Source organism: Haliotis rubra, unplaced genomic scaffold (genome assembly GCF_003918875.1).
Source record: "Haliotis rubra isolate DU_JTF1 unplaced genomic scaffold, ASM391887v1 Scf725, whole genome shotgun sequence".
In the NCBI taxonomy this organism is placed as follows: Eukaryota; Metazoa; Mollusca; class Gastropoda; order Lepetellida; family Haliotidae; genus Haliotis; species Haliotis rubra.
Genome location: NW_025767441.1, coordinates 286,062 through 308,959, shown reverse-complemented (window position 1 = coordinate 308,959; position 22,898 = coordinate 286,062).

Genomic DNA, 22,898 nt, shown 5'->3' with positions numbered 1-22,898 from the left:
ATTACACTTCACGGCGAAAACAATGATTCTGTTGAATGCCTACGTGACAAATGAATAAAAACAAAAATGCAAATATTGTAAAATTAAAACAGATTAAAGCGTATAGGAACAATATCAGGCCATTACCTTGTTCGAGGAATGCATCCATCAATATCCACAAAACTTAAAGTTCCAAATGATGTGTCTTTTAACAGCTTAATATACGAAAAAGTGATAAATCTTTTCAGGCATTGGTGTATAGTCCTCATTGGTCACCCAAGATAGCACACCTGGCAAACTAATTGCATAATGTCCGGCCTTTCTTTAAAAAACAGTAATTTAGTTAGCCAATAATGGGCAATCAATCAATGTATTGCCGGTTAATCCTTTGAAAGAAGGGACGTTGTTTTACGCAGACACTGACACGACAGAGTGTATTCAGTATAGATTAGTAAATCTACATACATAAACACTACCTTTGACAATTCCGCTGTGTAAGATAAAAGTAATTAATCAATCAGCGTGTTATCGGTTAATCCTTTGATCGATGTTTATAATGTTGAATATTTACTCCAGACACAAGAAATGCCAAATGGGAACCTTTGTCGGGTAATCTATGTTACCACTAATTATACCTGTTATAAATTCATTAACTGACCATCAAGTGAATGATGACAAGTAACATGTGTAGGTTTATACCAATTCCCAACACGGGTTACAACAATGGGAGTATTAATTGCTGTATTGCATGAAAACTTATGGGCCGACACTGTTTTGAGAATACAAACAGATTTTACATGACATGATTAAATATCGAGGTAAAAAAACACAGAAATGGGATCAATTTGGATCAGTCATTATACAAATAGGGCCTAACGACACCAATCGATTTTGACAGAATCGTCTATGAAAACAAGTTGTAACTCGAAACTAGGGCAAAAGCAGGAGACAAAATTAAATGACAGTAGATTGTGAGAACATATAGCTTTCATTTTCCACAACAATTGTCACGATTTCAGGTTTATACAAGCCTGTAAACAAGATAATTTAACCCCTAAAATGTAGATGAATTCTGCATCGGCCCTCAAAGCTATTCCTCATATGACGTCACAGAGTCGCGCCGCCTGATTGGTTGAAATTTCCTTCGCGGGTGAGAAATTGTGCACCGTTGTCAAAAAAGGTCGATTTAAGTCAATTAAAGGTCGAAATGAGTAGTTTTAATGACGGGTTTCATTTATAACGATGCCAGTTAGTGATTTATGTATTTGTACCCCTAGGGTTTATGTGACCTTTTTAAGAAGGTTAGGACTTAGACTTGACTTAGAATGGGGCGGCTAGAAACGAATGCGTAATCTGTATTTATCACTTCAGCTGAGACAGCGTTTCTCTTTAGCATAATTGGGGGCAACATAATTCCCTGCTACAGAACGACGACAGATGGTGCAATAATCTTTTTGATTCAAAATCTTATAGTACCAAACTGGAAAGAAATACTTTTTCATGCATGTTTCAAGCCTATGTAGTCCCGGGGTCCTAAAGCAAATTTAGTTGGGTATCGGGAAGTACAGACTGCCACAGTTCTTTAATGTTGAAGCTTGTAGCAGATGTCACTGGGGTTATGCCTTTCAAAGTAAGGAGCCCCTGCATGTCATGCATATAAAATCAACGACACCTTCACTCCCACCACACCTCCTTAACACATAATTTTGTAATGTTTTTTATGCACAAAATTGCTGACCCCCAAGTACATGTGTGCAAAGGTGATGCCCTCCCTACCTCCCCAGAACAAAACCCACAGAGTGAAAGGTGACACTATTCTTCCGCCATCACCCAACTGTTCTGTCATAAAATAAAAATACTAAATGCAAAGCACGTTGTACCTCTCAAACAAAACAAAACTGGCAATCTTGGAGGAATTGTGTCTCCAGAATTAATTCCACGCACGCATAATGTGTGAAGGTATGGAACATGGTGCAGGGAATAAAAAGCAAAGGATCAAAGTTCGTTGCTTCTTACCATCTTTTAAAGATGGTGACAGATTTTAATAACTGACAAATCTAAAATTACAGCATACAAAATTCAAGATTCAGTTTATTCCTTCCTTTGAAAATGTTTCATCTGTATGGATAATAGTATATACTTCTTCTCATAGTATGCACTGGCATTTTCATTAGTGGTATGCTCGCAAAATGGAATATCCCTTCTTTACATTTTTAATTGTATATAAACGATATATATCACCTTTTCAGATTCCTCATTCCTGCCTTCAGTACAACCATTCCATCTTTCGAGAGCAATTACTCAAACAGAAGCGCTATGGTCATAAGGAAGTGGAGTGGAGTGAGTGGAGTTTGACGCCAAGCTTTTTAACAATATTTCAGCAATATCAATGGCGGGGGATACCACCGAAATGGGCTTCACCACTACTGTAGCCAAGGTGGGGAATCGAACCCGGTCTTCGGCGTGACGAACAACGCTTTGAAATCACTAGGCTACCCCACTCCCTATATAAGGGAAGTAAGAAGTGGTGATGATCCTCTCAAAACACTCATTATTATCCATATCAACATTGAAGTCAACTCCAAGATATATCTCCCAATATTTTCAATCGAAGAGAATTAAAACAAAAGATTCCACACATTTTTTAAGAGCATTAAAAACAATATATTGTTTCAATACTCGTAGCAATTTATAATAGTAAAATTCTTAATGTAGGAAGCGGACATTACAATCCACCAAAGAGAGCAAGCCCATAAGCTCTCAGAAATAGGCTTTAACTGGGGCATAAGAGCCGTTATGTAAACACTGACCCCATTGTAGCTAAGTTTGGTTTACACGCCGCTTTTTAGCAATATTCCAGCAACATCACGGCGGGGACACCAGAGAATTGGCTTTACACATTTGTACTTACAATGTAGGAATTATTCGAACCCGGAGTCTTCGGCGTGACGGAGCCAGCGCTTTAACCATTAGGCTACCTACGCCCCGTTATGTGAACAAACGCACAAACAAACCGAAGAGCTTCCCTAAAGGCAGCAATATTCTACTAGCGTTATTCACGTACTTCCAATATGATGATGAATATTTTCCATGATCTTTTAAACAATCACGTACCGCCAAACGAGATTTAAAGAATTCGGGATAATTTTTATGAAATTACCGCCATCATTACGAGCGTTTTGTGATTTGTTTGTCATCTATTTTCCTTTATAGCATCCATCGATAGGGAGAGTCTTCTTTGAGGTACGACCGCAGAAGATCCAGGTTAGAGATGAACCTTAAGTAACCCACAATTTGTCGTAAGAGGCGACTAACCCGGGACCGAGAGATTAGTCAGGCTCACTGGCTTGGCTGGACATTACGTCATCGGTTCCCATGCTACTATTTGATCACTGGATTGTCTGGTCCAGATTTGATTATTTTACAAGTCTGACGCCATATAGTTGAATATTGCCGCACGAGTGCGGCGTAAAACCAAAAGTCACTCACTCACCTCTTTGAGGTTATTGAAGGAAAGGACGAATGTAGACGAATGCTTGGCGATCTCATGTTCATCTGCTATCTTTCGGGTTTTGTAAACGTAACGCATAACCGCTTCTCTAATATGTCCATGTTGAATTAGCTGTTGTTGCTGTGCACGATTTTTTTTCTGCTCTTTAGCTGGACTATGGCTTACTACAGATGACACCAGTTACACCGTAGCAACCATAGGGTTGCCAAACAGAATCAGACACTATGTTACTGGTTACAAAGACAAAAGCATGAATTTTTGAACGACCTTCAAGACATTTTATTTTTGACAGGTATGCCATCTGTTTTACCATTGATAACAAGCGCACAATAATATTTTACATGCAGATGACTACAGTGACAATGAACATGAAATAAGTAACCAAAGCGAAGGAGTGTTCGTTCTGACACAGCAACAACATTAGATGTGGGCAGTATCTTATCAACATCAGTATACAAGCATTCTTCTAATTACCAGGGTGAGTAACATGTAACACTGCAAGCAGAGATGCCAGGAATATTGAACACAAAACAATTCCAACTGAAGTACGTTAGGCGCTGCATATCAATACGTAAGCATTAGGAGACTCCCTGATAAAGCCATCGAACAGGGTTACCACACAAATGGTCAGATTATTCTTCCCAATGGCAAATCTTATGACAAATGCACTGATAACAACGTTAACTGTTTTAGATGATTCCGCAACCAGATTTGTAAGCGCACAAACATGCTAACAAACCGAAAGGGAAGCGTACGTATGAAGACTATGAAGGGAAATACTCCATATCCATTAAAAAATGACAGGACATAAATGCCATAGTGATCTTACCGATTAGGAACGACAAATGCCTTTATGGATGATCAACTTCGTTATTACTTATACAATAGCGACGTTCTCGATATAGATACGCCTTATACTGTTTCTCATTATCTTCTATATTGTGGTGGGAAATCTACAATGTCTAAATATAGATGCACAAGTGTTAGTGCCAAATGTTAGTGAACAACACATTTGACCGACAATCACATTCTCATTTTCTTCCAGTTATGAATGTCGTTATGGAATAGTTCCGCATGTCACAATCCATCAAGGAAACAGAGCTGTCCATATGACATCAAAAGTCTATGATTTCGATTTATCACCATGAACGATTTGATAGAATTGGAAAACACCATTTCTACATGGAAATCGCCCTTCAACAGATTGTGCCTTGCAAGTCCCAGTCAGCAGCGTAGGATGAAGCGGAAGTTGCCAGACCCGCCTTCATGTCTGGCATTCCCAGTCACTCTAAGTTGTAGTTGAAGAACGTACAGCTGTGTCTGTAACAGATGTTGCTGCACTCCATGCGACTCGAAGCCAAACTGCTTTGTGCATGGGTGAAGGACTATCTTGCTTCCGGACCTTTTTGGATTTGTACATCATTTTATAGCAAATGCCTGTAAATAAGTTGGAATGAATTAGTGCAGGATGTGGGTTATTCAGCCTACCGGAACGATACAAAACAAATGAATGTCAAGCATGAGCAAGGATCCATTACGGTATGGCATCAGCCCAGGCACAGGGATTATGGCTCCTGTGGGGAATTCTAACACAGGCGTGTATTCATATGACTTATATGTTGAATAAAATATGTGCACCAATTTTGTCAAATCAAAGACGGGGAATTCAGGCGGAAATTGTCAGCATTGCACAAAGGTAGAGGAGGTGGAGGTTGCTGGTAGCAGTTGAACTGATCAAGATATATGTAGACAGTTATTTTGGACCTGTTATTCATTGCGGACCAGTTTTGAGGTTGTGTTGCATTATGTCTGTTAAGATTCAATAGAAGGTGTCACTAGTTGCGTTAATAACTAACATCCATAGACTTTGTAGTCAAGTGTAATGTAAAGCCCGTCTGGAACGGCATTGGTCTATCGAGCATAGTCCAATCTTACATTAGGAAAGGGATATATTCTGTTGTGCCCAGATGGTCCTCTATCATAATAGTAGCATGAATAATGGAGGTTCTTCCACCATTCTGATATAGACCCTGGACCTGAATTCCATTATTATTAATGGAAGTTATCATTACAATCACCAGCACGTACCGCCACATGTCATATTTCCATGGTGATAATTGACGTTTGTTTGGCTTCTCCATTGTGTTTCCGGCTATCGTAAAATTACTTTGCAGGAACCAATTTGTCTTGATTTGCATACCTAGTCAATCTTTAACATACACCAGTTCCCCAAGAGGCGTTCATGCCGTACAGTGTAAATTGTTCAATAAAGACCTTTACCTTTCTCCAAACACTTGAAACTCGCGCATCATCATCGTGCCATCGAGGAGAAACATTCACATATCTGGGCCATAACCTCCTGTTCACAAGCAACGATCTTGATGTTCCATGCGGAAACTGCTCCATCTGGTTGGACACAGACTTTCCGGGAGGATGTGGGACAGAGTGTAGGATGCCCCGAGAAGGCCCCTATCTTCAGGAAGAGATCGATGACACCTGGAACACCATGATATCGGGTGTTCCAATTCTCTGGAATGCGTAGCTGCACTCGCAATAATGTAGAAATTCCTTCTGAATGGTGTTAACATGAGTCCTCACTACCGCAATAGCCCCTGGGCGGACCCGGAATACGTTTTCGAGTTGTGAAATATATTTGCTCAATAACATTCAGTGATCCAATATGGTTCAATAATCAATAAATAGTCAATACCACTGGATTCACTCGCTACCAGAATCAGCCCCAACTGCCCCTGGGGACATTCAACTTTAACCGATAATGAACCGGACCCAAATGTCATCAGAACTCAAGACATAAAAGGTCAGATTTTTCAGATGAACAATTTTGCGCGTGATTGGTGGACAGGGCGAGAGTAATACTATATCTCAAGAACACCCTATCATCGTTAATTAATAGTAAATCACTCACATGCTTATGATATGGTAGGCAGGTATTTCTTTTGCGATTTTATAATGGTTTTGTTGATTGTGCGGTTACATTTATATTTCAACACTAAATTTCTACAAATGCAAGGGTTAAAATAAACTGCAATGTATTCAAATATGCAGAACATACCTGACCAAGAATCTGTTCTTTGAAAGTGCCAGTGATTGTAGATATGTTGTAGATATTGAGAGGGTCGATCATCCACCAGGACTTGCCGCCGGGTGCATGCATACGGCGATCTCTACCGAAATGTTCCTCCCATAACCATCAACGGCATAGAATGGTTGACCATTGTAGGGCCACGCTGGTTTGATAGAAGCAGGTTTTACCTAGAGCTAAGGTTTATCTGAACGGGTGCTGTCAAAAATAAAAGGCATTTTGCATTACGTACATAGCAACATCTCGCTTCAATGTCTGTGGTTGAAGATCGAATAGGACAATTACACAATGGCTTCGAGAATTCATGCATATATAACCATTACTTGGAGAAATGAATGAATATTTCCCAAAATGGAGGCGGTGGTGTAGCGTTCTGCTGGTTTCAGCGGGTTCAGCTCGCCTCTCTGAAGACCCGGAAGTCGATTCCGGTTTCACACATTGATATTGCTGTATTATAGATAAAGGCGGCGTTCAACCACACCCAATCACGATTACTATATTCCAAATTTCAAAATGCCTATTGGCATTCAAAAATCGTGAACAGACCATAAGCTGTTAATATTATGCATGATCAAAATTCATAACCTGTTTCAAAAGATGCGTCCTTGACCATAATGAATGTCACAGGCGTCTTCCATAACATTGGATGAAACTATTACGGATACACTAAACAGGATTTCGTTATCAAAACAGAGTTTGATCGGGTAAAACGTACCCTACCCTTTGCTTTCAAACAGATTATATTTCGTACGTCACCCAGGCTCTTCAGCAGTAGGTTCATGTGTGTTCTTATAATCTTAACCGTATACTCAGGTATATATTGAAAACACAAAATACAATGGAAATTGAGCTGGTAACATAATTACCATGAAAACTTTCAAATTGAAACTTCGTTCAGAATCGAAACTGTTTCGTCATGCTCAACCCCATCTCAATAATTCCATCAAAATAAATAGTTCAGTGTACAAACACAGTGATAAGAAGCCAAAGGTTATAGTCCATGCTTTACCCCTTTACAAAGCACAATGCAATTAAACCTTAAACGTGCGATTACATTACAATAATCTTTTTTTTGACTGAATTATCAGTTCAATAGTGATTATCCATAACACCAATGGTGGGAAGCTTACTAATAATAGTGAGGGAAGATGTTAAAGAATCCACAAAAATAACGACAATATAATACCTTTTTTATTTGTTTTCATTTCTGCCATTAAACAAAGTTTGCACGATTTTGTTACTAGTTTGACATCATTGATTCAGAATCAAGCCAGTCACTTTTAAAGTGTTATGATTCGGGCTGTTACACTTTAAATAAGGAATTGAAAAAATGAAACGGATTGGCAACCTAATGCTTAATCCCAAAGGTTCATGCACCCACGTTTTTCTTCGAAAGCTTTAAAGACGACTTATCCATGCAAGGTCTGATGCTGGATGCTGGATCGGATTGAATTCCCTGCAATCGATTTCTCAAATTCGAAAACGGGAAATGAAGAGCATTTCTATTGCTACCTGAGGCAGAAAGATGTTTTGGCGATGTCAAAGAAAATATTGCAAATTCACAGCACGTTACGATGTAGAACGGTTGTGTGTTCAGTCATTGACAGATGTCGTTTAATGACCCTTCATGACACTATACACAGACGCAATGAAACCGCAAGGAGAGCCATTTCAAGTTGGTAGCATTTGCTCTGGAGATCTTATGGACATTGTTTTGCGGACATTCATTCATTCATTCATCTATTCTTTGGCAATTTCCCACTTAAATGGGTCTTATAATCCGACATTGCGATTCAGCATCCTTCCGCCGAACTGAAAGCTTTCACTGAAATATATTCATGGATGACTTGATACCGGTCAAACACGGATCATGCAAACATGGCAAAATCTCTCACCCCGAATTTACGACCATTGGACCACGGAAACCAGCGCAACTTTTTGCAGCACATAATTTCCCTTTCAGGATCTATGGTCTTATTTCTGTGATCATGACAAAATCTCCACTTAACCTTGAAATTTTATGGACACAAAACATATATAACAAATTAACATTCCCAGAATTTTGTCCACGACAAATGAGCTATATTTCTTATATGAACACGATTGAAGTACGAGTTAGTTGCAGAACGTGTTTTTAAGCTTAAAGGTCACATGCAACCAAAAAATCAAACCTAATTATAAAACACAATTATCACTTATTCATGACATATAATATACATTGCTGGTTATGTAAAAACATATAAAACAAAATTATAAGCGTACAATCGCAAATCAAAAGTGCAATATTGTGTACTTGGGTTTACTTCCCAAGAAACGAAGCAGCCGGGTACCGAACCCAGGAGCGGGTGGTGCACTTGCAACGGCTTGTTCATTTGCAGATTCCCTCACCGCTCATTGTGTGTATATATATAGAGATGTTGGTTTTGTAAATACATGCTCATTTTTGTGTGTATAACATTTTACAATCAACAGACATCATAACATGTCATGTGTTCAAGTATCACACCTGCCTGTCTGTGTAATTACATAATGTGACAGAGACCGAACTCGGGCCATAAATCAATGCATTTTGTTTATGGCGGGTGTATAGCCCGATTGGTGTTAAGTTCAAATTGCATGTGGTCAGTGATAGCAGCTGTGTATTGAATATTGTCATTAGCAGACAGGCAGGCAGACACACAGGTGTCAATAAAACAAGACATTGAGTTTTTATTCTGTGACAACGACATATCTATATCACAGTTAGAAATTCTGTCAACGCTAAATAATGACATTGCTTTTGGCATCGAACTGGAGAAAGTGACTCGGTAAGAAGAACGTGGTGAAATAGACAAATGAAATTATATAAACAGTTAATTTACTGTCATAACATATAAAAAGCTCGCGCCTGTGAGATATCAACAAAACATTAGAAAAATAGCTCACACCAAAGCCTTCACCGAGTATTCACCGGACAACCCGCTTCCAAGCTGCACGAACCTATTTCACTGCGCACGTGCTATGAGCGCAGCCCAGCTGTTGAAACCAGTTTTCCCCCGAAAAGTCGGGGGAAAATTAGTGAAACGTTTGAACTCCGATTTCGCGGGCTTTTTTTCATCTCGTTATTTTTCAACTTTATAAGTTGAATTTGCATTTTGACGCTTTGTTTCGGTAAGTCCATACCGAAAGGTATCAGAATCTGCAAAGTTGTGTTTTACGTTGCATGTGACCTTTAAGGATGTAGACCGAATTGATAGTCTCTAAATTTCATTTGAAGCCGAACCATAACCGATTTAAAAGCAAACTTCCTCGTCCTGCAGAAGACACTGTGTAATCCGGCATGTGACGAGAGGCGACTGAACTCGTCCGTGAAGTGAGTGGTGGTTGCCGTTCGTAGTACCGGTTTTTCAAAATTGCAACATGAAAAATTATTCGTCCAAAAGAAAACAAACTACTGTTTAATCAATGCAATGATGTTACATTGCTTGGTTTTATAATCATAACTCCAATAATCGACCGAAACCAGCCTATTGTTTTCTGTGCCCGTGTTACTGCAGCCCCTGGCCACACTATAATTGAATCGTCTGACCTTATTTATTTTCTTGAAGTAGATAGTTACGCAACAGTTTGAAATGGCGGACATGTCAGCTTTACATTTGCGAAAGGTTGAAATTTGAAGTGATAGTGGAAAATACTTGACTGACTGTCGAATCTGAACCCCTTCAGAATCGAAGAAAAGATCCTTTCTGATCGACCTACGACCTGTAACTCATCAAAGACTGTTGATTTTATGACCAGCGAGTGTCGATCATGATTTTCAACGCATACGTGCCCACCCGGCATCCGACGAGAAATTAGACAATGCTGCTTTGTATACATGCAACTCCTTTAAACCAGCGGAACATTGTTCTCTCACTCATTTGGGACTGGATTGCAGGCCAAGCTGTTTTCAACGTGTGCGAACATAGCAGTGATGACAGCCTATGCAGGGAAGGTGGCAGAGGCGGAATTCATGCATCATTTTGAAAGATGTAACGGGACATGATGCAGATGACATATAATGGAGGAAATCTCAACTCTATAACCTACATTACGTCCCATTCCCTGACTGTGCGGTATCAAAAAGTCCATAGATGGAACCATCCACATGGGAGATATAATCAGAGTGCCCAAGAAACTCCGTATATCAAACCCAATAAATCCATTCTCATCGCTTTAAAAGAAGTACATTCACAGAAAAACAATTTAGCTTGAAGTGGAATCCGTACCACCTGAATTCTTAGGAATCTCCAAATATTGTAGAACATTTGTTTTACTCTGATACGAGACTCAGTTTCAGTCATTTCGAAACAGTTGATTTTTCAACTCTGTACACCACTATCCATTGTATCCAGCATGACAAACTTAGGCAATCAGTTTTCGATCCACGACGAATCTATGCAGACATTACATATTGTTACATCTCCTTTTTAAAAAAGTCTGAACAATATGTTAAGAATGGAATCAAATGTCATCGTATCAATCAATATGCAAAATGATGGACGTCCTCAGCAAAACTATTTTAGGGCATAAGCGTTGGTATGTGGCATACCTAATGAACATCCGCCAAGTTATGAATTGACCCCTAATGCTTGTCGTAAAGGCCACTAAAGGTGTCGGGTGGTCAGGCTTACTGACTTCGTTGACAAATGCCATCGTATCCCAGTTGCGTAGGTCGATGCTCATGGTGTTGATCACTAGCTTGTTAGGTTCAGACTCGATTATTTACAGACCGCCGCGGCATAGGTGCGGTATTGTTGAGTGGGGCGTTAAACAACAAACCAAATAACCATAGTAGTTGGCATCTGGGCAGCATGGGTACTCAAAACGGATTGGCAAATCGATGGAATTCGGCCAAGATAAACTTGAACATTTGGTATGATCTGACATTGTTTAAATATTTTCGACTCCCTCATAACAACCCGAGCTAGCAATACAAGGGACCAATGGAACCGCATTTTCTGTTTCATATTTAGATGTACAGGGACCAATAGCTATCGAAAGGAAAGTCTGAATCAAACGTTGGTTGACCTGGTTCACAGTTGCCATGGCCTCAGTAAAACTTTCAAAAGCCATATGGCAGATATGTTAAGGTTATTTGTAACTTTGACTTGTCAGGGATAAACTGGTACTGTTCGTATTCCCTGTATAAGTTAGTTCTAAATGTTCACACGTGTGCTCAGATTAACTTGCTTGTGACATAGAGCGATTTGTGCGGGGGTCAAGATCTCAGTCTTTTGATTAACCAAAACGTTTTGCGGATTTCTTTCAATTAGAATGTTGATGACCCAGCGTCATCCATACACTTTGTTTTACCACAGTACAAATTTGTATATCTAGTTTTAGGAGAGCTGGGTAATTTTTCGTAATGATGACCAATTCCCATTCCAATACATCAAAGAGATACCTGATTATTTACCTTTGGTTTACATGATGTAAAATGTACTGTTAATAATTTGTTTAGTGCCTCAGTTATCGTATACATAATTTCATTATCTGAGCTTTTATTTGATTGGCAAACTTGGATGATGTTTGCCATCGTATCCGAATCATGAACATATCTGGTCAGGATGTAAGCAGTAGCCAGATATAGTACCTCTATCAACAACAACAAAACATTTCAAATTAGATGTTGATACATAGATCACGTTGTCGCTGTAAAACCAATGTATTTCTGATTAGCGTTACACTTTGAACTTGAGCGAAAAACATGGTGTATGCTTACCTGTTACCTTTCAAGTATTCAACAAGAAGAAACAACACGTTGATATACATCAGACTTGTGAAGGACGTCATGTCTGCGTCTGTTGTGAGTCGTCCCAGATGACGAAGACCATCCTCCTTCCTGTGTTCCACCGGATTCAGCACATGCAGTTTGCGAAGATGTGTTTGCATCTGTAGAGATTTCTTACAGTTCATGACGTGTTAATTTATCTGATGAAATCAATTTCGTTGGAAGTAGTAAATGGATCCCTTGCTGTTTGTATAGAAAACATTAACCTGTAGAATCAACAGTAAGACTGATTCATGCGTGAGGATCTTTCTTTTTTCATGATGCATTCAATGTATTGCGATATCAGTGTTTTGGTCTTGTACAATGCAACACACTTCTTTGTGAGCGGGAACCGTTTCGCTCTGTGAATATGATGCCAACAAGTACAGATGTAAAGGGTGTATTTGTTACCCTGGTGACGAGGCCCATAGCATCAGTACCAACAGACATTATTGTCACTCGCGAAGACCCTTGTTTGTTCCCAAGCAACATCTGTTGTAAATCGCCTACATGGATCGGCTTGTGAAACTCATCTCCATGGCTGATTGTACGTCATCGTTCCCTGGGCCCCAATTCACAAAGCTCTCGTAAGAATAAGAATAAATTTACCGGTAGATTGGAAGCGCTTCAGAGTAGCACGAAACAAAGTCAACTCTGAAGTTAGGAAAGCTAAACGCTCGTATGATAAGTGAAATTATATGATAGTAAGTCTGAATGTGCTCTCGAAATCATGGTGGCGCTTAGTGAAAACCTATATACAGAACAATACGAATTCAAATACACAGTCTCCTCCTATCTTGACTAATGGAAAGGTTCTTGATCACCCCAGTGATATTGCTGATGCATTTAATGATTACTTTACTCAACAAGCCCAAGTTGAAGAACCTGAGAGGGAAACTTGCAGTTTACATGAGGCTGCAAATAAACTTAATGAGTTGCTCTTGTCCGAAAAAGAAGTGCATGACATTTTATTAAACTTAAATACTACCAAAGCTAAAGGTCCAGATAATATTGGTAACATGCTTTTTAAAAAAAAAATTAGCTGTATCTCTGTGTGCTCCCATTACTACGTTGTTCAATTTATCCCTACAACTTTTTTGTTTTCCTTGTCAATGTGTTGTTGTTCCAATCTATAAAAAGGGTAGCGTTCCTGATTGCAATTATTATAGACCAGTTGCCTTGACATGTTCTCTTTCTAAGGTATTTGAAAAATGTGTATTTAAGCATTTTTATATTTTTTTCTTGGATAATGATATTATAACCACCTCACAATCGGGATTCAAACCTGGAGATTCAACTGTTTATCAGTTAACTGAATTATACCATGTGATTTCCAAAGCCTTGGATGATGGTGAGGAAGTTCGTGCAATATTCTGTGATATTAGCAAAGCATTTGATCGCGTTTGGCACTAGGGTTTACTAGTAAAATTAAAGTCAACAGGGATAAGCGGTAATCTTTTGGATTGGTTTGGGAGCTACCTTAGTAATAGGAAACAAGCTGTAGTAATTAATGGCTACATGTCAAATTATAAACCTGTTCTAGCTGGAGTTCCTGAGGGCTCAGTTTTAGGACCTCTGTTATTTCTCGTTCATATGAATAACTTGACTCACGGGATAACGAGTAATATTAAACTTTTTGCTGATGATACTTCCTTATATGTAATTATTGAAGACCCTGAATTCTCAACCGCTATACTGAACAGTGACTTAGAACGTAAAACAGACTGGGCTGATAAATGGCAAGTGAAATTTAGTCCTACAAAACTTGAAGCCATGCTATTTTCGACTAAAATTAATTCTAGTCCTAAATTACCTCTTCGAATGAATGATGTTCTTATACCTGAAGTAAGTGATCATAAACACCTAGGGCTGGTTTTTCAGGAAGATCGAAAATTGCACAAACATATTGATTATCTTGTCCGTAAATTGAGTGCACTAATTAATTGCTTGCGTAGTCTAAAATACAGGTTAAATCGAAGAACGCTTGAAATTATGTACAAATCTTTTATCTTTCCCATATTTGACTACTGCGATATCATTTGGGATAATTGTAACAAAGAACAAGTAAAAATCCTAGAAAACCTACACTTGGATGCTCTTCGAACAATATGTGGAGCAGTACGAGGAAACAGTCACGAAAAGCTTTATAGGCAAACGGGTTATTGCTCACTGTCTGACAGACGACATTACCATAAATTATGTATATATTACAAAATGGTCAATGGGCTGACTCCTAAATACCTATCTTTATGGGTCCCACCTAGTATCTCCAGCATAACAGGATACAACCTTCGTAACTCCAACGACGTTCAGACAAATGCAGGGCGCTTATCCCAGTATAACCGATCTTTCCTGCCTTCTGTTGTTAAAGCAAGGAATGCACTTGATATCAATATTAGAAATGTAGATTCCCTATCTCGGTTTAAACAATTGATTTCCACAGACATTCAGATTTCTTCAAATTTTACATACATGGCTAGTTATGGCCAGCGACAATACCAAGTGGTCCTATCCAGAATTAGGCTAGGTTGTAGTAATACCAGCGCCTTGAGCATGCACTAGTGCGTGGATATGTGCGCTATATAAATATCCTATAATAATAATAATAATAATTTAAAAGCACACTTATTTGACAGATTCCTGATTGATGATCCCACTTGTTCATGTGGCCATAACAGAGAAGATGCTATCCATTTTTTTTTCAGTCATGTCCCCGCTATACCCAGTTTAGACTGACAAATACTTTGTCCTTAACCACCTAAGTGTATATACTGTACTTCACGGCAATGACGATTCATCTCCTTTAGACAATGAAAACCTTATAAAATCGGTTCAGAATTATATAACTGAAACTAACCGGTTTACGGAATTCAAGTAACAACCTACAAACATAAAATGCACTTGGTATCTTCTTCTTTATTTTATTTTCTTTATTTGTATTTTGTTTTGATTAATGTCCTAATGTCTGCTCCATAGAATTATGTCAAGATATAACGAACTATATGCGGAGAAGCATTGACATAGGCCATATGGCCTGTTTCCTAATCCTATTTCCATTTTGTTATGTTGTGTATTATGAAAAATGTAAACATTAATGGAAATAAAATATTGTTTAAATCATAAGATCTCTCTTAACTTTCCTCGTAGCATTCGTACCTTCTATACTGTAACATAGGAGGTACGAATGCTACGAGAAAGGTTATGAGAGCGTTGTGGAAAGGGGCCGCCCAGATGTCTTAAAATGCAATGTACACTGACCCTGACCCATTGAAACGTCTCTTACCCTCATCAAAGTTTGCTATGGATCTTCTATAACCCGGACTTTATCAAGACAAGTAATTTCACTTGACCAATTGTAGCAAGCTTATAAGGAAAACGGTATGCCACATAGACATGGTGCTGATGGTCTGTTTGACAATCTCCTGGTCAGTCTTGTAGTTCACGAACACATAGGATCCATAGGGAGGTTAGCTGTTGTCGTAATTAAGGCAGGGTATTTTCGAGAGAAAACACTGACCTGCATATGCATGTGTTTGAGCTGGCCCCTCGGTAGTAACTATCGTCTCTTTCCCGAACACCTCGTATAGGTTAAGTTACACGTCTTGGCCAAATGACCTTGTTTGGACTTTGCCAACTCAAGCAGAAATTGTGATTCATATGAATGAAACAGATCCGCAAGGATGGAAGCACAATCGGTGCCCATCGGGATGCCTATATCTTGAACGAAATGTTTTACCCCCAAATTCCACAAAATGTTATGAATGAGACATGTCATCGTATCCCAATTGCGTAGATTGATGCTCATGATGTTGGTCACTGGTTTGTCTGGTCCAGACATGATTATTTACAGACCGCCGCCATATAGCTGGAATATTGCTGAGTGCGGAGTTCAACAACAAACCAACCAATCAATCAACCAGTAGGCTAGCATTATACAACCGGCATTTTGGCTGACTAGTACAAGGTTTGTAATATCCATGAACGCGGCGTTATACACCAGTTTACCCCACCTTACCTTATATCAGACTAGCAAAAACATACTGGCCTTATATGTGTCATTATTTGATATGTCACGTATAGCAAGCTCTTTAATCAAACAATTTATGCAATGATGTTTATATATAATGGATATGTTATTTGAGGCCTTGTCAGTGAGAATAACTACAACCTCATGCAGGGCAGCCAGACTGGGACAGAACGGGTTTATTCCAATTCTGTTTCCTCTTTTTCAGTTTATGCATTCTGCCAATAACAACATCACGCACAGACTTAACCCACTCTGAAAGACATTCTACGGGTTCATCTTCTCTTGTGGCGGGGAAGGGGATATAGTCTACGCCTCGTCCGTCTGTCCGTCCCTACGTAATCATTTCATTTCCGGAGCATAACTCAAAACTGTTCAATATGTTTCAACAAAAATTGGTAAATATATTAAACAGAACCTAAAGTTGTGCCTTTTGCTATTTACAGATTTTGGCATTTTCATTTTTCACGATTTCCATGGAAACGATTTTTACTTAGTCTCAAAAAGGGGTGGGTTTTGTTTCCGGGGCATAACACATAAACCGCTCAATATCTACCAACAGAACTTGGCAGATATATCAAGCAGATCCCAAAGTGGTGCCTCTTGCTATTGCGGATTTGGGGCATTTACATTTGTCATGGTTACCATGGAAAAGATTTGGATCTTAAGTAACTGTCAGATGATTTGTTTTTTCATTCCTGTGGGGGCCGGGGGGATTTGTCATCTTCTGATGACTATTTTTTGACATGTGTTTCCACAGCATCCATAATGATTTTAAAGTTGTAGTCACGATAGTTAGGCTCACATTTAAGTTGTTGACGAAGGTTTGCTATTACCAACAATGGAGAAGTTACCTGTAATTATATAGCATCATATACAATTGCGATAATGTCGATACAGCCATTTAACGCGTTTTCAAATAACTGCATCTGATCCGTCTCGTTAACTTCTTCATTGACGGTACTGACAATGATTGGCATTGTTAATCGATGAAAGCGTCATTAAAATAATATGATTTTACTCATTGATCTAGTATACTTAACGAGCTGACTTGAGAACTAAACCAAAGGGAACAAGAAATTATTTGTCAGTTGGCATAAGTTTACCAATTAGATCGTAAGGAAATGGATTTTTTCAAAATAATGACACAAATACAAATCCGAAAACACTTGATAATATCGACATCAGGCAACACAGCGTAACTGCATTGGCCATGTTCAACTCTATCTACGACTCAGTTGGTTCTCGTTGGAAACAGCACGGTCATTTATGTCCTGTTTATTGGTTGCCCTTGGTTCCCTTGAGAGTAACTGTGCAGATCAAACTCTGACCAAAGAAGCATTTTCAGGTTGACGTGAGTCTTATAACACCTAACCGTGAAACAGCTTGTTAAATATGTGTATGGATAACCCCTGATGCTTCGAACTGTTTTTTTTACCGTTTATCACGCAATCCCAAGAGACATCATTATTCATTATTGGTTGGCATACAATATGGGAGCTTCGAACTGTTATCACCGTTTATCACATAACCCGGATGGACATGTTGCAGGAAAGAGCCTACACATCCGGTGTTTGTTATTTGAACCCCAACAGCTAGTCTAGTGGATAGATTCTCTTCCCGGAGAGCTGAGTCGTTGGTTTGATCGACGGTCGCTCTATTCCAAACAAAAATTCAAGATAGTACTTGTGCTCGCGCTCGGCATTAAGGGGATAAAGCCAACACTCACTCGTCGGCCCAGGATCAGTACGCAGGTGTCCACGTTAGGAAATCTGATTCATGGCATAGCTACCTGTGAAGATCAGGGTTAAAATTGGTCTTAGGCAACATATGCTTGTCGTAAAAGGCGACTAACGGAACCGGGTGGTCAAGCTCGCTGACTTGGTTGACACATGTCATCATATCCCAATTGCGTAGATTGATGCTCATGCTGTTGGTCACTGGTTTGTCTGGTCCAGACTTGATTATTTGCAGACCGCCGCCATATAGCTGGACTATTGCTGAGTGCGGAGTTCAACAACAAACCAACCAACCAATCAACCAGTAGGCTAGCATTATACAACCGGCATTTTGGCTGACTAGTACAAGGTTTGTAATATTCATGAACGCGGCGTTACAAACCAGTTTACCCCACCTTACCTTCTATCGGCCTAGAAAAAATGTGACTAGATGCTCACTGTGGTTATAGCTAAAAAGTCTTAATTATTTGTCTCCTACGGTGAGTGAGTTTACTTTTACGCCGATTTTAGCAATCTTACAGCAATATCGCGGCGGGGAAAATCAGAAATGGGATTTACACATTGTACCCATGTGGGGAATCGAACCCGGGTGTTTGGCGTGACGAGCGAACGTTTTAACGATTAGGCTACCCCACCGCCCCCTAGGGTGACTGAGAACTGCAGGAATATTATTTAGATCAGTTGCTGTCGAAACATAAACAAAAAGTGAATTGGTGTGGTCTTTAGAGATTACGGGACCCCCTTTGATCCCATGGTTGTTGGGGATGAGATACCTTCACTAAAAATCATATTATTTATCTTAATCAGGCTTTCTAACCGCAGCCACGTTCATCGTTTCATCATTCAAACATCATGAATTATATTTTTCAAATGAAGACAGGGTATGCAGAGGGTTCAATGTTGGAAATAAGAAGTCGTAAAGTATCTGAAAAAACGTCATTGTCATTTGACAGTAATAGCTGTCAAAGAAAGAGATAAATACAATTGTCGTGACGAGATGAAATGGAAAGAACAGGCCCCAAGTAACTCACTACACTCTTCGTATTGTCAGACGCGGTGCCTGAGTTGAATGCATGTCATCCTACGGAGTTGACTGATGCTCATTATATCTATCACTGGTTCATCTGGAGCCAACTTGATTTAATATTACCTCCACGTGGATTAAAGCTGAGTGTTACATAAGATACCAAAAATAGGATATCGATGAACCATAGAGAATTCTTCGAAAGTGGACAGACAACACTGAACAATTTAAGTCTACAATGGAAAGATTCCGGATATAACAGACATCAAAGGAAAGCAGTATCATGAGAAAAGACATTTGTTGAAAGCGTAATAGCTTTGTGGGTGTGGACACAAGCTGCGTTTGTTACTCCGTCTAGACATCAGATTATATTGTCAGCTTGTTGTTTGTCATAAAGTGAGTGAGTGAGTTAATATTTAACGTCACATCGGCAATATTTCAGCCATATCGTGACGAGAATATGCGATATTAGAATGAAATATATGTATATTATAAAAAACCTGCCGACGAAGGACAGTAAAAATACTAGATAATCACAGCTATTAATATAAAACTAGCGAAAAAACCTAAAAATTCCAATGAAAGAAGACAATACAATGTAAAAATGGGCTATAGATCGCCAACAACTGAAGGTAGATCACCATACTAGAGACCATGGGGACTTACAGTGCCTTTGCTACCTGCATGGACCCTAGTTGGATTTACACCATCCCTTCAGCCATTGGCGACAGAAGAGAAATCTAGCCATAAATTAAAAACACACTTATTCTACGATTAAAAAGCGGGTACACTTAAATTGACTTTGAAAGTTTTCGGACTTACGCACCCCCTCAGAAGGACAATAATTTTACGCTACGTCAACCCCCTTTGAGGGTACAGCCACTAACAATCTCAGTTGCTAATCTAAACTACCAATAATAAAATATATACCTATTTACAAATCAGTCAACAAATCTAGTTTTTTTAAAAATGCAAGAATTAAACGAGAACTGATATTATTAAAAAGATCCTTCAGTGTTTTGGATGTGAAATAGATATCCCTTGTGACGGAATATTCAATGCAGTCAAGCAAGACATGCTTGACTGTGATCCTTTCATCACAAGGGATACAAAACGGAGGATCTTCGCCTTTCAATAAATATTCATGAGTATATCTGGTATGGCCAATGCGACATCGTCGCCTAATGACCTCCTCAAATCTGGACTGACAACTCCAAGTAGGTGTAACCAATGTAGGGTTTATTGCATGTAATTTATTAATACCTACTTGGGTGTCCCACTTCTTTTGCATCAGATCACGGATATAAGATCTTATTACAGCTTTGTAATCAGAGTAAGGAATAAGAAGTGGTGTCACAGATTTGTTGAGTGCTGCCTTGGCAGCAAGATCGGCCATTGTATTCCCAGAAATGCCAACATGGCTGGGTAACCAACAAAGACGATGTCGCATTGGCCAGTAGCAAGCTCATTATATAATTCAATAATTTCTAATAAAAGTGGATGTTTACAAGAAATATTTTAATAGCCTGAAGGCAAGAAAGAGAGTCAGAGAAGATGATATATTGTCGATATTTAGTGTGTTTTTAATATACTTTAAGGCTGTTAATATGGCGTTTGCTTCCAGCTGTAAAATAGAGCTGTTATCTGGTAAACGAGAAGATTGTTCGGGATCAATGACAGTGGCACATGCCACCGCGCCACCATCCTTGGACCCATCTGTAAATAAGGATTTGTATGTATTATATTTATTTTTAATTGATTATATTCTTGTTTATATTGTAATTCATTAGTTTGAGATTTCTTAAACTTTGTCAGAGTTAGGGTCAACTTCAGGCCTCATCAGGTTGCCAAGGAGGAGAAAGAAAGAAGACGGGAAGGAGCTATATTTTCCAGCTCAATGCCGGCTGCAGAAATGAAAGGCTTAATTCTGTGCCCAAGAAGGAACAAGAGAAGGTTTTTATTGTATAAATCTCATAGACGGGATGAAAGACACAGTTAAATGCAGGTTAGACTCGCTAGAATATAGTTTAGTAATGTATTGTAAGGATAATTTTATCCGACGTTGTGTAAGAAAAGGCTCATCTGCTTCAACATATAGACTATCAATAGGAGAGGTTCTAAAGGACCCAGGACAAGGTCTTAGGCCTTGGTGGTGGACAGAATCAAGAAGTTTTAAGTTGCTTTTGCAGGCTCCACCATATACGATGGGGCCATAATCAAGCTTCGAGCGGACCAATGATCGATATAGGTGGAGCAGGGTAGCTTGATCCCCTCCCCACTTTGAGTTGGAAACAACTTTCAACAAATCGAGAGCCTTCAGGCATTTGGCTTTAAGTGATTTAATATGCGGCAAAAAAGTTAAATGGGAGTCGAAAATTAGACCCAAGAATTTGGCCTCCTTAGCAACCTTTGATGGGAGTGCCATTTAAAGATAGTTCTGGATCTTTATGCGGTTTATATTTTCTACAAAAGTGTAGACAATTAGTTTTGGATTTGGAAAATTTAAAACCGTTTTCAAGACACCATTTATTTATTTTATTTAAACACGACTGCAATTGCCGTTCAATAGTATGCATATTTTTACCACGACAAGAAATGTTAAAATCATCCACAAAAAGTGATCCATCAATGGAATCGTTTAAAACCTTGGATAAACTGTTAATCTTGATACTAAATAAAGTGACAGACAAAATACTGCCTTGAGGGACACCCTGGTCCTGATTGTAATGATCAGAGAGGGTTGAACCCACTCGGACTTGAAATTGTCTGTCTTTCAAAAACCGTGATATAAAAAGAGGCAAACGGCCTCTCAAACCAAAGTCATGTAAATCCCTCAAAATGCCATGCTTCCAGGTCGTATCATAAGCTTTCTCAAGATCAAAGAAAATTGATACAGCATGTTGTTTACTTACTATAGCATTCTTAACAAAGGATTCCAAGCGTACCAAATGATCAATGGTACTACGATTTTTCCTGAAACCACATTGAATATTGGTTATAAGGTTATTGGTTTCAAGATACCAAGTTAGTCTGTTATTCACCATACGTTCCATGGTTTTGCACAAACACAGCTAGTTAGAGAGATCGGTCTGTAATTAGACGGATCTGTATGATCCTTGCCAGGTTTTGGTATTGGGACTACAATGGCATTACGCCATGAAGGAGGAAATTCTCCAGACGTCCATATTTTGTCAAATATATCTAAAAGTGTCATCAGACATGGTTCCGGTAAGTGTTTCAGTAGCTGGTAATGTATATTGTCATCACCCGCTGCAGTGTCATGAGCTTGCTCAAGAGCAGTATGTAGCTCATGTAATGAAAACACTTCATTATAATCTTCACCGTTATTTGATTCGAAATTAAGTTTTGTCTTTTCCTGTTGTTTCTGATATCTCTGAAACTCAGGGACATAATTTGCCGATGATGAATTTTTGGCAAGGGTTTCGCCAATTTTATTTGCAATGTCAGTTTTATTAGTTATCATGTTATCACCATCTTTAAGATGGTGTACAGCTGATTTTGAACCTTTGCCTTTTATTCGCTGAACCATGTTCCAAACCTTAGACATAGGCGTGCGCGAATTAATTTTGGAGACATAATTTCTCCAAGATTGTCGTTTGTTTTGTTTAAAGGTACGACGCGCCTTTGCATTGAGTATTTTAAATTTATTTAAGTTATGGACAGTTGGATGATGGCGGAAATAACGCTCTGCCTTTTTCCTCGCTTT